Source organism: Giraffa tippelskirchi, chromosome X, assembly GCF_054371585.1.
Source record: "Giraffa tippelskirchi isolate mGirTip1 chromosome X, T2T-mGirTip1v1.2.pri, whole genome shotgun sequence".
In the NCBI taxonomy this organism is placed as follows: Eukaryota; Metazoa; Chordata; class Mammalia; order Artiodactyla; family Giraffidae; genus Giraffa; species Giraffa tippelskirchi.
This window is the reverse complement of record NC_137289.1, coordinates 53,507,914-53,522,612: the sequence shown is the minus strand read 5'-3', so window position 1 is coordinate 53,522,612 and position 14,699 is coordinate 53,507,914. Positions and strand designations below refer to the sequence as shown.

General features: G+C 39.8%; 2 protein-coding genes and 1 pseudogene across 2 annotated transcripts in view; 2 read left to right on the top strand and 1 right to left on the bottom strand.

The window, feature by feature from the left end:
* The window catches only part of IL1RAPL2 (interleukin 1 receptor accessory protein like 2), a 1,535,365-nt gene that overhangs the window by 931,368 nt on the left and 589,298 nt on the right, over positions 1 to 14,699 (bottom strand). The window lies entirely within an intron of this gene.
* Positions 1 to 14,699, top strand: part of L1TD1 (LINE1 type transposase domain containing 1) — a 789,799-nt gene that overhangs the window by 374,697 nt on the left and 400,403 nt on the right. The window lies entirely within an intron of this gene.
* On the top strand, positions 3,224 to 7,735 carry LOC145536469 (polyribonucleotide nucleotidyltransferase 1, mitochondrial pseudogene; annotated as a pseudogene).

Genomic DNA, 14,699 nt, shown 5'->3' with positions numbered 1-14,699 from the left:
TGTCATCTACATACTTATCACCCAAGTTTTCCACATATGGTTATTTGGTTCCTTGCAAATGGAAGGGGACCACCAGCCGAGGAATGCAGACAGTCTCAAGAAGCTGGAAAAAGCAAAGAAATGCATTTTCCCCTAGTGCCTCCAGAAAGGCATACAGCTCTATCCACAATCTTGTTTTATCCCAGTGAGCCTCATTTTGGACTTCTGGCTTCAAGAACTGTAAGATAATAAATGAGTGTTGTTTTTAACCACCAAGTTTGCTGTAATTTATTACAAAAGCACTAGAAAACAAATATAGCTCCTTCCCATTTCTTTGATTTTGAAGCCCTTTCTCTTTCTCATGCAATTTACTCTCATTACTGCTGCTGCTGCTGCTGCTGCTGCTAAGTCGCTTCAGTCATGTCCGACTCTGTACGACCCCATAGACGGCAGCCCACCAGGCTCCCCCGTCCCTGGGATTCTCCAGGCAAGAACACTGGAGTGGGTTGCCATTTCCTTCTCCAATGCATGAAAGTGAAAAGTGAAAGTGAAGTTGCTCAGTCGTGTCCAACTCTTAGCAACCCCATGGACTGCAGCCTACCAGGCTCCTCCGTCCATGGGATTTTCCAGGCAAGAGTACTGGAGTGGGGTGCCATTGCCTTCTCCACTCATTACTAATCTCATGCAATTTTTTCAATGAGAATATCAGCAACTCAATCTCTAAACTTACTTTATCAAGCACAGGCTGCCAAAACCAAGGAATGTTTTCATTTTCACACACTTCTCTTCTCTCAGCTCTTGTCATTTAGTCAAAAAAATCCAAAGATCTGAAGGAATTAATTTGTAGCCACAAGTGACATCTGTCCCCTTCATTTATACCATATTACAACTTTCTTATGTGACTGTCTTATATTATTGTCCTCTCTTCCTCTTGGGCTGCTTCAGAGGGTATAAGAACAAAAAAGGGACACAGTCACATTAAAAACATTACCTGGCTTCCACTTGCAGAGACGAAGCAAAGGCACCCTTGTATAACAGAAAATGCCACAAAATGGGGCAGAATTTGACATGAAGAAATGGATGTTCCCTCTAAATTCATGCCTCCTTGCTGGTATAGAAAGAAGACAAAGACAACTGAAGCAGCATGGTGATGGAATAATGATTATCAAAAGTTCTACTGTACTCTAATAATCATTAAAAGCCAGGTAGGCATCCAAAGGTCTTTCTCTATGTACAATAATGTGACAGGTCTCATTAACTTAATCAAGTGTCACTGAATGGCTAAACTGCATGCCTGTCATTTTGTTCAATTCTAAGGGTGATAGAAAATAAAGTAAGGTCATAGTCCCTTCATTGTGGGAGTTTATAATCCTATCCTATTAGGGTAACAAAATCAGCATCTATCAAAGAATTCTAAATTAGCCCAATATAATATGTTATCAAGAACTAAACCTTATGATTTGTATTCAGTGTACTAATACAGTTCAGAAAAAGGTGAGATCAATGAAGGGCAGAGAAATCTTCTTAAATAGGTGTCCAGATGAGAAAGCCACTTTTTTACCATTGACTTAATTTCTTCAGCACAATTTCTATTTTTGAATGAGGATGAAGATAACTATAAAGGTTCATTCCCAGATCAGCCCTGGCCTATATGAGTCACTCTGCTTTTCCTGCTATTGAAAGCAGTACTCATTACTCCTAGTACTCATGCTCAGAGAGACAGCTAGAATAATAGAATAAAAGAGATGGGAAGAAACTGGAAAGAAGCAATAGGTAAAAACAAAACAGAATCTAAAGCAAGTCTAGAGAGAAAGAAAACAGTGACATCTATAAACTTTCAAAATGACAACTATAAGCTCCTTGTTAAAGCTCACAGAACTAAGGATAAGAGAGCTGTGAGAACTAAGTTTAGCATCTTCCCAAATGCTGCTTTAATGGCACAAAGACACAGCTCTAGTTCCCATTCCCTCTCTTGCTGTTGCCCACCAGGAGCTTAGGGACACCGGTTGAAGATGTATTTCAGATTGTTCGCATCAGAAGTCACTGACATTGGGCTCTGTTCTCCAAACTTACAATACTAAACCCAAGATAATAATAATGAAAAGAATCTAAATCTCACTATCATGACAGGACTGACAAAGTGACCACATTGTAAGTGGCAGCCTGTAATTCACAAAGATCTAGAAGGTATACAGTTCTGCCTGAAGTACATGGTGTATAGTAGACCTTCAATATATGCTTGTTGAATGAATGCTCAAATGAGTGACGGTAGAGTACAACAGAAGCCCAAGAATATGGAGACTTTCTAGTGTAATACCTCTAACAATATCATGAACTTGCTTTTAATGAACATTCATGGGACTCAGGACACAGTTTCACAAAGGATATTCTTAGGCTTGTAACCCTTGCCTATCTCTCCATTCTCCTCTAATACCACTCCCTCCCACTTGTCATCAGGCTTCCGAGATGTTCTTTCAAATCCCCAGACATCCTCTGCTTTCTATCACCTCAGGGAAATTGCATGTTTTTTTCTCTGTCCAGAATGCAACCCCTTCTCCTCAACCCACTACCACTGCCTAGCTCCCACTCATCCTTGAGGTTCCTGGATTTTTCAGTCTCCTATCTGAAGCCAGCTATAAAAGTATGAACTACTAAGTGATTTATAACATTCATGTAATTAAGGAAAATAGCTGATGTCAGAAGAGGTCTATAATAGCATATCTTTTACTGTCATAGTTGGAAGAATAAGCTGGTTAGATCATGTGTCTTGACCATTGTTGTTGCTGTTTAGTTGCTATTTTGTGTCCAAATCTTTTCCTTCTCCAAGGGATCTTCCTGACCCAGAGATAGAACTTGTGCTTCCTGCATGGGCAGGCGGATTCTCTACCACTGAGTCATCAGGGAAGCCCTTTGCCCATTGTACTAATTCTTAATTTTTGTGCTTAGTGCAGCCTAGTAACAGAGAAATATAGAATAAAGGTGAATTAAATAGAGCTCAGAATCAGTCATTCCCTTTTTATTCTACAGTCCAAGAATCAGTCCCTTTCCTCCCTGTACATTTCGTCCTGCAGCAGAAACTTTCCCACACTGCACCACCAATCTCCTCTATATATTCTGGCCCCATTCAAAACTCAGATAAATGAACCTACTGAAATAATGGAAAAGTAACTAAAACCCCAGAAGAATGGGGCAATTAGCATAATTTTGTTTCTATCCTCCGGTCTCTTCCAAGGCAAATGAACCTATGGTCCACCTACTATCAGAACCCATTCCAACTACCCTCCATATTAACAACGTGCCTTCACAAAACAGAGTATATCAGGTACAGTGGCATATATGCTGATGCTTCTGTTGCGGCAGAAAACACATACCATTTGATTCGCCTTTATTATCCACTAAGACTCCACTAGAAATGCATTCCTTGGCAATACTCTCATTGCCGTCATAGCGGGAATGATAGCATGGCCTCCACAAATATCATGATGCACAGCAGCTTCTCTGTTTTTGCTATGTGACGGGGGATATCTATAGATCAGTTGCTATTTTTCGGTCCAAAGGCAAGCATGATAATGAGATGCTAATACAGCATAAGTAAATCCCTACTTTTTGTCATTGATAGAGACAGAGACACTGACATAAACACTAATAGTATAAGGGCACAGTATGCAGACCACCAAGAGGGTCTCCTGAGGGTATAGAAGCATAGGATGAAAATTACTGACAGTAACATATTTTTGTCATTCTATATTCTTCACAGGGTGCTGTGTCATGAATGTGATGGTTGCCTCTTGAAATTAAGTTCAAAGACCTTTGAAAAGAAATTTCAAATTTCTCAGTTGCCATTTGCATTGCCCTTCCTGCCATCATAATAAACTGCATTTTTCCTTCTCAAACTCATTAACCTATGGGAGATAAGAGACAATTCTTATTAGTGTGGTTGCAGAACTGACAGAAAAGGGGGTCAGAAAGGCAGCCAGATTGTATCTGGGCACATGGCTCAGGTTCCTGCCACAAATGGCATTCGGTCTGTCAGTTATCAGATCCTTCACTGTGTGTCTGCACTCCATTCAAGATTGTAACCAGAGAGAGCAGACCATCTCCAAACCGTAGTTCAGAGACAAGGTCATCATACTTCCATTACCCACGCACATCATGGGGCCCAGATACTGCTCTCTTCTGAGTCACTACTGATGGTTCATTAAGGCCCCATATCCCACATTAAAAGACTTAGATGAAAGTCTATTATCACTTATTTCCAAAACTAACTGATTCACCTGTAGTCTCTATTGATGACTCCAAACCACCTCCCAAACTTTCCTCCCTCAATTACCTGGTTTCTCTTTACTCACTCTTTTGCCAATGCTTTTCAAATATGTGTTACTCCTTACCCATCACAGACACTCCCACACCACCCCCCCCCAAAAAAAAAAAACACAAGAGGAGGGATAAAACACATTTGGCCTGATTTTGCTGCCATTTTAGAAGCCAATTATTTTTCTCCTTACATTCAATGCCAATTTGTGGGGGGAAAAAAAAGTTATCTCAACACCTACATTTTCTTAGCAGCTCCTTAACTTCTTATCTTCTGTCTTCCATGATCATCAGAACACTGCAATTATTCTCTCAAAGGTCACATTTTACCTGCTTTTCTTCACTGTCTTTATTCTTGAACTCTGTCGATTTCCCTGAGGTTGACCATCCCCTCTTCTTCACTTGTCTCTTCCTTGTTTTTTTGTTTGATTTGGTAACTCTCCAATTCTGGGTTTCTTCTTCCATTTCTAACCAGTTATTAAATGTCTCCCCATTGATTCTTTATCTCATCCATGCAGGTGGGTATTAAGTAAAGTTTCACTTTCAGGTTTCAGTTCTTTTTGTCTCCAGCATTTTCTTGTTGCGGGGTAGGAAATTTTTATATAAACCCAGCGAGGCAGATTCAAATGCTTACAAGGGCCAGATAGGTAATGTAAACAAGTGGAGAAGAAGATGGATGAGCATAAGATAGAGTTAGGGATTATAGGATGCTGGGGGTAAATTACAGTGTTAGCTTCTATTTCTACAGGGGTAGATGCTATACAGCCTCAGCCAATGTGTGGCACCTAGGCCAAATGTGTCAGCCCTTCCAATTTTTCACCAGAAATCTGGTCTGGATCTCTATGTTAACTCTCAAAATTTTCAGATGTTACTCACTGATGCAGGTTTGTTTTATGATGAAGATTATATCAGTTAGGATTGCTTAGGTTATACTGTATTTACACATGATCCCAGATTTTCAGCTTACAACAGAAGGTTGTTCTTACTCATATTACAATCCCATCAAAGATCAGTCATAACTCTGCTGCACAGCATGTTTAGTCTAGGACTTAGGCTGACAAAGATTCTTCTGTCTAGAATATTGATGAACTCATGGCAGAAGAAAAAGAAAGAAAGCCTGGTGAATAATGCACTGAAATGATGTACTTAAATCATGCTTTAAAGTTCCTCTCAGAAATATTGCACAGAGGTGACTCTGCTCACATTTCATTTGCCAAAACAAGTCACATGGCCAAGGCTGACCACATCAATGGGAAGGAAGAGTTTAATCCTCTCCCAGAGAAAGGCAGTAAGTATTTGTGACCAATAACACAGAATACTCCCCTAGACAAGCACAACTATCAGTGGACCATTACCAGTCTGTAACACCTAATGTTCAGTAAAGAGCAAGAACAGAGACTCAGGAAATCTGATTTGTCAGGAAACTTAAGACCTCAGACAAGTTATTTTATAAATTGGTCTCATCTATAAAATGAGGGACTCAGAATAGATGATTTTTAAAATTTCCTTACTGACCTACTAAACTGAGTGTGTGAACAGTTGTGTAAAGATGGAAGACAATCGAGCCTGAACCTTCAGAAATGCTTTCATCCAAGCCCCAGTACTACATTTTCAAAAATACTTACACATTTTTACTTAAATATCTAGCCACCAGTATACAGCAGTTCCTAACTCAAACTGTTCTTCATTCCAACTCTGATTTTCTTATTTGTAAAAGATTCCACTATCTAAACAATCCAACTAATATGTTTGGATTATCCTTATCTCTTTTCTTTTTCTAGTCCCCTATCTCTAGCTGGGACTTCCCTGTATCTCATGCAGTAAAGAATCTGCCTGCAGTTCAGGAGACCCAGGTTTGACCCCTGGGTTGGGAAGATCCCCCGGAGAAGGGAATGGCAACCCACTCCAGTATTCTTGCCTGGAGAATCCCATGGACACAGGAGCCTGGTGGGCTACAGTCCCTAGGGTTACAAAGAGTCGGACACAGCTGAGTGACTAATACTACTATCTCCAGCTAGTGATGAAGCTCTAAAAATATTGTTTTCTTGGTATTTCTTCCAGTCATCCCTTCCTCTTCGGACTGATTGCTATCAATAGTACCCATGGATTTTATCTATTCATACCTAAATAGCTGGCCTGCCTTACTATCTTGGCTCTTCCCAGTCTTATTTCTGAAGCATTCAGTTCAGTCGCTCAGTCATGTCCGACTCTTTGCGACCCCATGGACTGCAGCACACCAGGCCTCCCTGTCCATCACCAGCTCCCGGAGTTTACTCAAACTCATGTCCATTGAGTCGGTGATGCCATCCAACCATCTCATCCTCTATCGTCCCCTTCTCCTCCTGCCTTCAATCTTTCCCAGCATCAGAGTCTTTTTAAATGAGTCAGTTCTTCGCATCAGGTGGCCAAAGTATTGGAGTTTCAGCTTTAGCATCAGTCCTTCCAATGAATATTCAGGACTGATTTCCTTTAGGATGGACTGGTTGGATCTCCTTGCTGTGCAAGGGACTCTCAAGAGTCTTTTCCAACACCACAGTTCAAAAGCATCAATTCTTTGGCACTCAGCTTTCTTTATAGTCCAACGCTCACATCCGTACATGACTACTGGGAAAACTATAGCTTTGACTAGATGGACCTTTGTTGGCAAATAATGTCTTTGCTTTTTAATATGCTGTCTAGGTTGGTCATAACTTTTCTTCCAAGGAGCAAGCATTAGTGTTATCAGAAATCATCTAATTATCCCATCCATCTAATCCCACAACCTCACCTCTATTCAATACCTGGAATACCAATAAAAATTGTAATGGAGGCCATTCAGCAAGCCTCAATGGCAAAAAAGGAGATATTATAGATAATAAACAAAACTGTTTCAAAACCTCGAGCATCTAGAAAAGAAAATGGACCTGTTGTAGAAACTGTTCAGGTTCCATTATCAAAATGAGCAAAATTTGTTGGACTGGGTGGATATCATTTAAAAAAACTTCAGGTTAAAACAGGAGTCACTATTAGCCAAGTAGATGAAGAAACATTTTCTATCTTTGCACCAACACCTACTGCCATGCATGAAGCAAGAGACTTCATTACTGATATCTGCAAAGATGATCAAGAGCAGCAATTAGAATTTGGAGCAGTGTACACTGCCACAATAACTGAAACCAGAGACACTGGAGTAATGGTTAAACTCTATCCAAATATGACTGCAGTACTGCTTCAGAACACACAACTTGATCAATGAAAGATTAAACATTCCAGTGCTTTAGGATTAGAAGGTGGCCAAGAAATTCAGGTGAAATACTTCGGATGTGATCCAGCTGATGGAAGAATGACGCTTTCTCGTAAAGTGCTCCAGTCTCCAGCCACAACTGTTGTCAAAACTTTAAATGACAGGAGTAGTACTGTAAGGGGAGAATCTGTTTCACAGTCATCATCTAATTCTTCCTGGTGATATTCTATATTCCATAGAGCAAAATTTCAGTAGCATCTTCTAACGTGTAGATTTATATATAATATAAATATATTCTAATGATTTATGATCTAATAATCATAAAAATGCTCACTTTACATGTTCTATTTTTTAAATTCCAAGTTACTTGCATTATTATTTACATTATAAATCAATACATATTTATTATTAAAAGTAAATCATTTATACATATGACTCCCAACTGCTAATAATTTGGAAAAATAAAACTAGTTCTTAACCTCTAGAGACCAATGGAGAAGGAAATGGCAACCCACTCCAGTATTCTTGCTTAGAGAATCCTGTGGACAAAGGAGCCTGGTGGGCTGCTGTCCATAGGGTCGCACAGAGTTGGACACGACTGAAGCGACTTAGCATGCATGCACCTCTATTCAAAACCTTCAGTAACTCCTCGATCCCTTCAGGTAAAAGTCTAAAGGTCAAAACTCCTTCAACTGATATTCAGGTTGCTTTCAGTTAACTATCTGTATAACTATAAGCTGTTCAAAAAAAGATGCTCAACGTCACTAATTATTAGAGAAATGCAAATAGAAACAACAAGGTACTACCTCACACCAGTCACAATGTATGTGTGTGTGTTTTAGTCACTCAGTCGTATCTGCCTCCTAGTGACCTCATGGACTGTAGGCTACCAGGCTCCTCTGTCCATGGAATTCTCCAGGCAAGAATACTGGAGTGGGTAGCCATTCCATTCTTCAGGGTATCTTACAGACTTAGGGATAAAACCTGAATCTCCTGAATTGCAGGGAGATTCTTAACCATCTGAGCTACCAGGAATGTCTACCATCAAAAAGTCTACAAAGAACCAATGTTCAGGAGGATGTGGAGAAAAAGAAACCCTTGAACACTGTTGGTAGGAATGAAAATTGGTTCAGCCAACACATAAAACAGTATGGAGGTTCCTAAAAAAAATTAAAAATATCAATAGGACTACCATATGATCCAACAATTTCAGTCCTAGATAAACATCTAGAAAAAAGTGAAAATATTAATTTGAAAACATATATGCACCCCAGTGTTCATAGCAGCACTATTTACATTTAAAGAAGCAACCAGTGCCCATCAACAGACAATTGGAATAAGATTTGGTATATATACACTAGAACATTAGCCATGAAATAATGAAATACTGTCACTTGCAGCAAAATAGATGAACCTAGATAATATTGTGGTTAGTGAAACAGGTCAGAAAGAGACATACAAATACAGTACGATATCACTTAAATGTGGAATCTAAAGATAATAGAAATGCATGTATATGCAAAACTGACTCACAAATATAGAAAACCAACTAGTGGTTATCTAAGGGAAGAGGGAATGGGGAGGCAAGATATGAGTATAAAATTAACAGATGCAAATTACTACATCAAAATACATAATCAACAAAGATAGATTGCGTAGAACAGTGAATTATACTCATTATCTTGTAATAACCTATCATGGAGTATAATCTGCAAAAGTACCAAATCACTGTGTTGTGCACCTAAATCTAACATAATATGGTAAATCAACTATACTTCAATAAAAAATTTAAGCTGTTTAATTTCCCTGAGCCTAAATGTCCCCACTTGTGAAATAGACTTAATAACAGTTTATCCTACTGACTTCAGAGTATTAGCATATCATACAAAAAATGGTGATATAAAATATGAAGGATGTAAGATAAACTATTCCTTAAGCAACCCAAAGTTTCTGCAACTGCAAATTCAAATAATTCAATGGAGTTTATATCTCCAAAATTATGTTTCAGAAATGATTTGCCCAAAGAGAAACCATCTAATGATTTGTTTAGAGAGTCAGAGGTTAGAATAAATAACCCGTCTCAAAGGTCTATTCCAACTCTGAAATTTTGTTAATACCTCATAACTATTGCTTATATTAGAAACTGAGGGTAAAGTACTTAAGTTACAGAAATAAAGGAATGCTTAGCAGTTAATACCATGTGATCTGGAGTCAGCCAACATGGGCCCAAATCCTGACTTTCTCACTTAATAATTGTGTGAATTTAATAAGCTTAATTAACTTGTAAATGCCATTACCATCCAAAATCTGGTTTGTTCGTAAAGACGAAAAAAATGAAGTTATCTGAAAGTGCATCTATACTATATACTTGCTAAAAAAAGAAAGAAAATTTGATGTATTCACACAGAAATAACTCCAAGAGATGCTATTATATAGAAGGGGAAGCAGATCAATATTTACAGTAGAATCCAATTTTTGGACATATTTGTTTATAGTTGAATGGGGAAAAATTTAGAAGGATACACAACAAAGAGTTAAAAGTGGTTGTCCCCGGGGTAGGGATGGGGAGGGTAGGCCTGTGGATTAAGGGGCAGGTATTTTCACTTCTCTACCCACTGCCATACTGCCATACTAATAGAATTTTTCACAAGTTTGCATCATTTTATATTGAGCATTTTCCAAGGGAAAAAAATCCCATCTAGGGATGCTTGTTCCAATTCGAAGCCAAGGTCTTACTACTTCAGACTAAAAATAAATCCTATTACAAAACATCACCAAAGTCCAACAGAAGTAGATCTCAAACATGCTAACTGATGTTTCCAGGAAAGGAACCTTCCCTTCACCCAATCTTCCCATAAGTACTTAGGAATGTGAAGGAGTTGTGATCATTTATTTGCCCCTGGTAGGTAGGTATGTAGATTTGTAGCCAGAATCTGTAGAACAGTTGGGTGGGACCAGGAGAGGATTAAAAGAAAATAAAATAAGGATGGCAAAAAGATCTTTCAGAGCCTGGTAAAATTCTTACTCTAGGCAAATCGTGTAGCTCAAAGCTTCACATCCCTAGGGGAAAGTGTGGGAACCTGAGAACCATGCTTTCATCTGGATACATAATACTCCATCTACCGCTATACATAACCATCCCTTTATGTCTCTTGATATTTTCCATGAAGGAAATAACATTTCAACCTGTGTTTTCAGTTTCTTTCTGCCAGTCTCACCACTATCCTATTCTGAAGAGCACAGAGAAGTAAAAGCAGGCGACCTTTAGAGAGTACTACCACAGACCAGATGCTGAGTTAAGCCCTTTACAAGGATTATCTCGCTTAATCCTCTCAACAGCAATATGAAGGAGGTAAAATCATTTCTTTATTTTACAGTTGAAGAAATAAGCCTCACAGAGGTCACCTCATTGATAAACAGTGGAGTCAATTGCCAAGTAATAGGGAACATCATTCAAAAGGATTGAATCAAAGGTCAGTGACATCTGGATCATGGGACTCACTCTATAGGACAGGAAGGACACTCCACTGGGGGGCAATAGGCAGCCATGGAGAATCTGGGATGAAGGCAGCAAAAACATGTGGTAGTGATGGAAGTAATAAAAAATCACAGTCTAATAATAATAGCCCATATTTTTAACTTTTTATTTTATATTGTGTGCATAGTCGCTCAGTTGTATCCAACCCTTTGTGATCCTGTACTCTGTAGCTCACCAGGCTCCTCTGTCCCTGGGATTCTTCACACAAGAATACTGGAGTGGGTTGCCATTTTCCTCTTCTAGGGGAATCTTCCCGACCCAGGGATTGAACCTGCATCTCCTGCATTGGCAGGTGGGTTCTTTACCACTGAGCCACCAGGGAAGCCCTAATGTTATACTGGAGTATAGACAATTTACAATGTTGTGATAGTTTCAGGTGGACAACAAAGGGACTTAGCCACACATATACATGTATCCATTCTCCACCAAACTCCACTTTCATCCATAGCTAATGAAAGGTTGTTGCTGGACCAAGAAAAGACGGCTGGGATTCTTGGCCTCTGGAGGAGAAGAATTCAATCCAGGGCCAGAAACGAGGCTGGATCGCTCAGAGCTTTTGTGATAAAGTTTTATTAAAGTATAAAGGAGATAGAGAAAGCTTCTGACATAGGCATCAGAAGGGGGCAGAAAGAGTGCCCCGCTGCTAGTCTTCAGCTGGATGTTATATAGTCACTAGCAGTTTGTTAATGAAAGAAAGGAATGTCTTAAAACTCAGAATGGCACCAGGCCCCTCATCCATAAGATGCATTTTGGGATAATCTTAACACCAGACGAGTTATCCCCGGGAGGTAAAACTATTGACTTGAATCTTGCAGAAAGGCAGATCATGCAAATAGTTTCGTTTACATAGATTAGGGGAACAATGTCGAAGTATAACATACTGGTTTGTCAAGTAGGTTCTGAGCCATTAGGTGGAACCAACTTGAAGACAGCATTTGGGGTAAATGCACAGTACATTAACATAGCTTAAGACAAACATTTCCATAAGAAAAATGCATTGGTTAACTCAAGGTTTGAGAATAGTTAACTTCAGGTGAAACCAGGTATCATGGCAACACAGTATTTTAAGAGAAACCTCTTTTAAATGTGTATAGAGAAGGGAAAAATTCCAGACAGAAATCATCATGTAGTTTGTTTCCTCCTGCCGCTTAAGAGAGATAAAAATGTCTGACACTTGCAGCCTACTTCCTCCCTTTGGAGACCCGCGGCCTTCCTGCCTGTTACCCTCTCACTAATAGTCATTCACTGCTTCCCAGGTGGTGCTAGTTGTGAAGAATCTGCCTGCCAATGCAGGAGACACAAGAGATATGAGTTCAATCTCAGTGCTGGGAGGATCCCCTGGAATAGGAAATTAAACTCCACCCCAGTACTCTTGCTAGGAAAATTCCATAGGCAGAGGAGCCTGGCAGGCTACAGTCCATGTAGCTACAAACAGTCGGACATGACTAAGCAACTGAGCACACGTACTCCTATTAAACAAATCATATGCAGCATCTCATTAAATTCTCCCAACATAATCAGGTGAAGAAATGACTCAGAAAGCTAATGTGGATCATCCAATTTAGCAAGCAGTAAATCCAGGATTTAAACTCCAGATATGCTTAACTGCAGAATGCCTAATCTCTACGGATATTTTGTCTATCCTAATTCTTATGAATCCCTAATATTTAGGATCTTGGCAATATTCAGACCATCCCATCTTTCACTGCACAGGACAGGTTTTACCATGAATTAAGAGTATAGATGTTCTGCTTCTCAGAGTCTGCCCTATTTTCCAACTAAGTACCTAGTTATCTATGCTAAGGTTATGGAGAAACTGGAGAGAGCCGTTTCAAGGTAGAGTCTAGTAAGGTGCACAGAGTTATCAAATCCAAACACCATTTGCCGAAGTCTATTTTGATGTGAGCAAGCAGTCAAAACTGGAAAGAAATATATTGCATTCTACAAGTTTGGGTTTGATCCAAGGTGATCTTCTTCCCTTTTTAAGCACCATCAACCTCTGCAGCTGAGACATTTAGAAGCGACCTCACCAAGATGCTGTACAACGTACTGAGACTCACAGTCCTCCTCTAGAGCCCGTTTCCAGAAAATGTCAAAATGGCACTTTCTAGCTTGATAACTGTATTTTTAAGCCATAGTTAATCTAGCCAATACACTTCAGCAGGAAGTGTATTGCCAACAAAGTCTAAGCTAAGTCTATGCTTGTAAAAGGCAAACAATTTGAGCATTCTGAAATGTTCATAATTGAGGTGTCCCTTTCCTGACAATTCCACTCCAATGAGTCTTTCAGAACATTCAGGAATTATTCAGCAGCTGGTTTATTACCAAATTCTTTCCAGTTGCACACTCCCTCAGGGATACCGTCCTTCCTAAGGAAGCCACCCCCAACATCACAGCAGCAGCTGCTGCCAAAACCCAAAATAAATTGCTTATTTTAACGCATTGGCCAGAGAGGAAGGTTTCCAAGAGTGCTGTAAAGCCAGCCTCGAGACAAGAGTTGGCCATAAAGACCATAAAGCAAGGAGAGGCCATTTCATGTCTTTTTCAAAATCCAGCTTTCTCACCCAGATAATCTGATTTACAAATTCCAGACAGAAATCATCATGTAGAAATGGAGAGGTTTGCAGTCCAGTGCACACAGCAAAGAGAAACTACTGTCCCCAAGCAAGGAAATAGCTTGTCCCATTGACCTTTGTTAGAGAAACGGTGGCAGAAGACCCAGTACAGGCCACTGCAGAAGCCCTTTCCCTCTTAAACTGGGAAACTGCATTGAAACTGCTTTCAAGCACACTTGCACCACAGATAAAGTCTAGTCTATATGCTCAGTGGTTTTGATATCACAAAGGACTCTTCCTTCAGAGAAATAAGACACGTTCAAACAGCTGTGCATCACCTAAAAGCTTCAACTTTTTTTTTCTATCTAGAATGTTCTCCTTTCCCTTGTCCATTTACACTCTACCATTTCACAAGACTCAGCTGCAGTCTCAAAGGCTGAAGAATACAATGCAGTAGCTCTCAAATTGGGGGCACAAGAGTATCCCTTGGGGCAGTTTTTAAAATGGCCAACGTTCAGTCCACTCCTCAGACTAACTGAACCAGCATCCCAGAAGAGTTGGGCCTGGTCGTCACTATTCAAAACAAAAAAAGAAACTAATGACTGGAATGTGTATTCAGGTTTGAGAATGCATTCAGTTCAGTTCAGTTCAGTTCAGTCGCTCAGTCGTGTCCGACTCTTTGCAACCCCATGGACTGCAGCACTCCAGGCCTCCCTGTCCATCACCAACTCCCGGAGTTTACCCAAACCCATGTCCATTGAGTCAGTGATGCCATCCAACCATCTCATCCTCTGTCATCCCCTTCTACTCCTGCCACCAATCCTTCCCAGCATTAGGGTCCATAGTGAGGTTGTTAAAGAGCATAGGCTTGTAAGTTCAGAAATATTTGAACTAGAATCTCCATTTCAACAGTTTCCACCAGTGTAACTCTGGGCATATTAGTCCACGTCTTGGAGTTCAGTTTCTTCATCAGGAAAATAAGCGTAATAGCATTGACCACATAAGGTTATTTGGAGGTTTGAAGGAAATAACTTTTGATCTATGCTTAGCACGTGGCAGGTTTGCAGTAAACGTTTGCCATTGATGTTGGTGT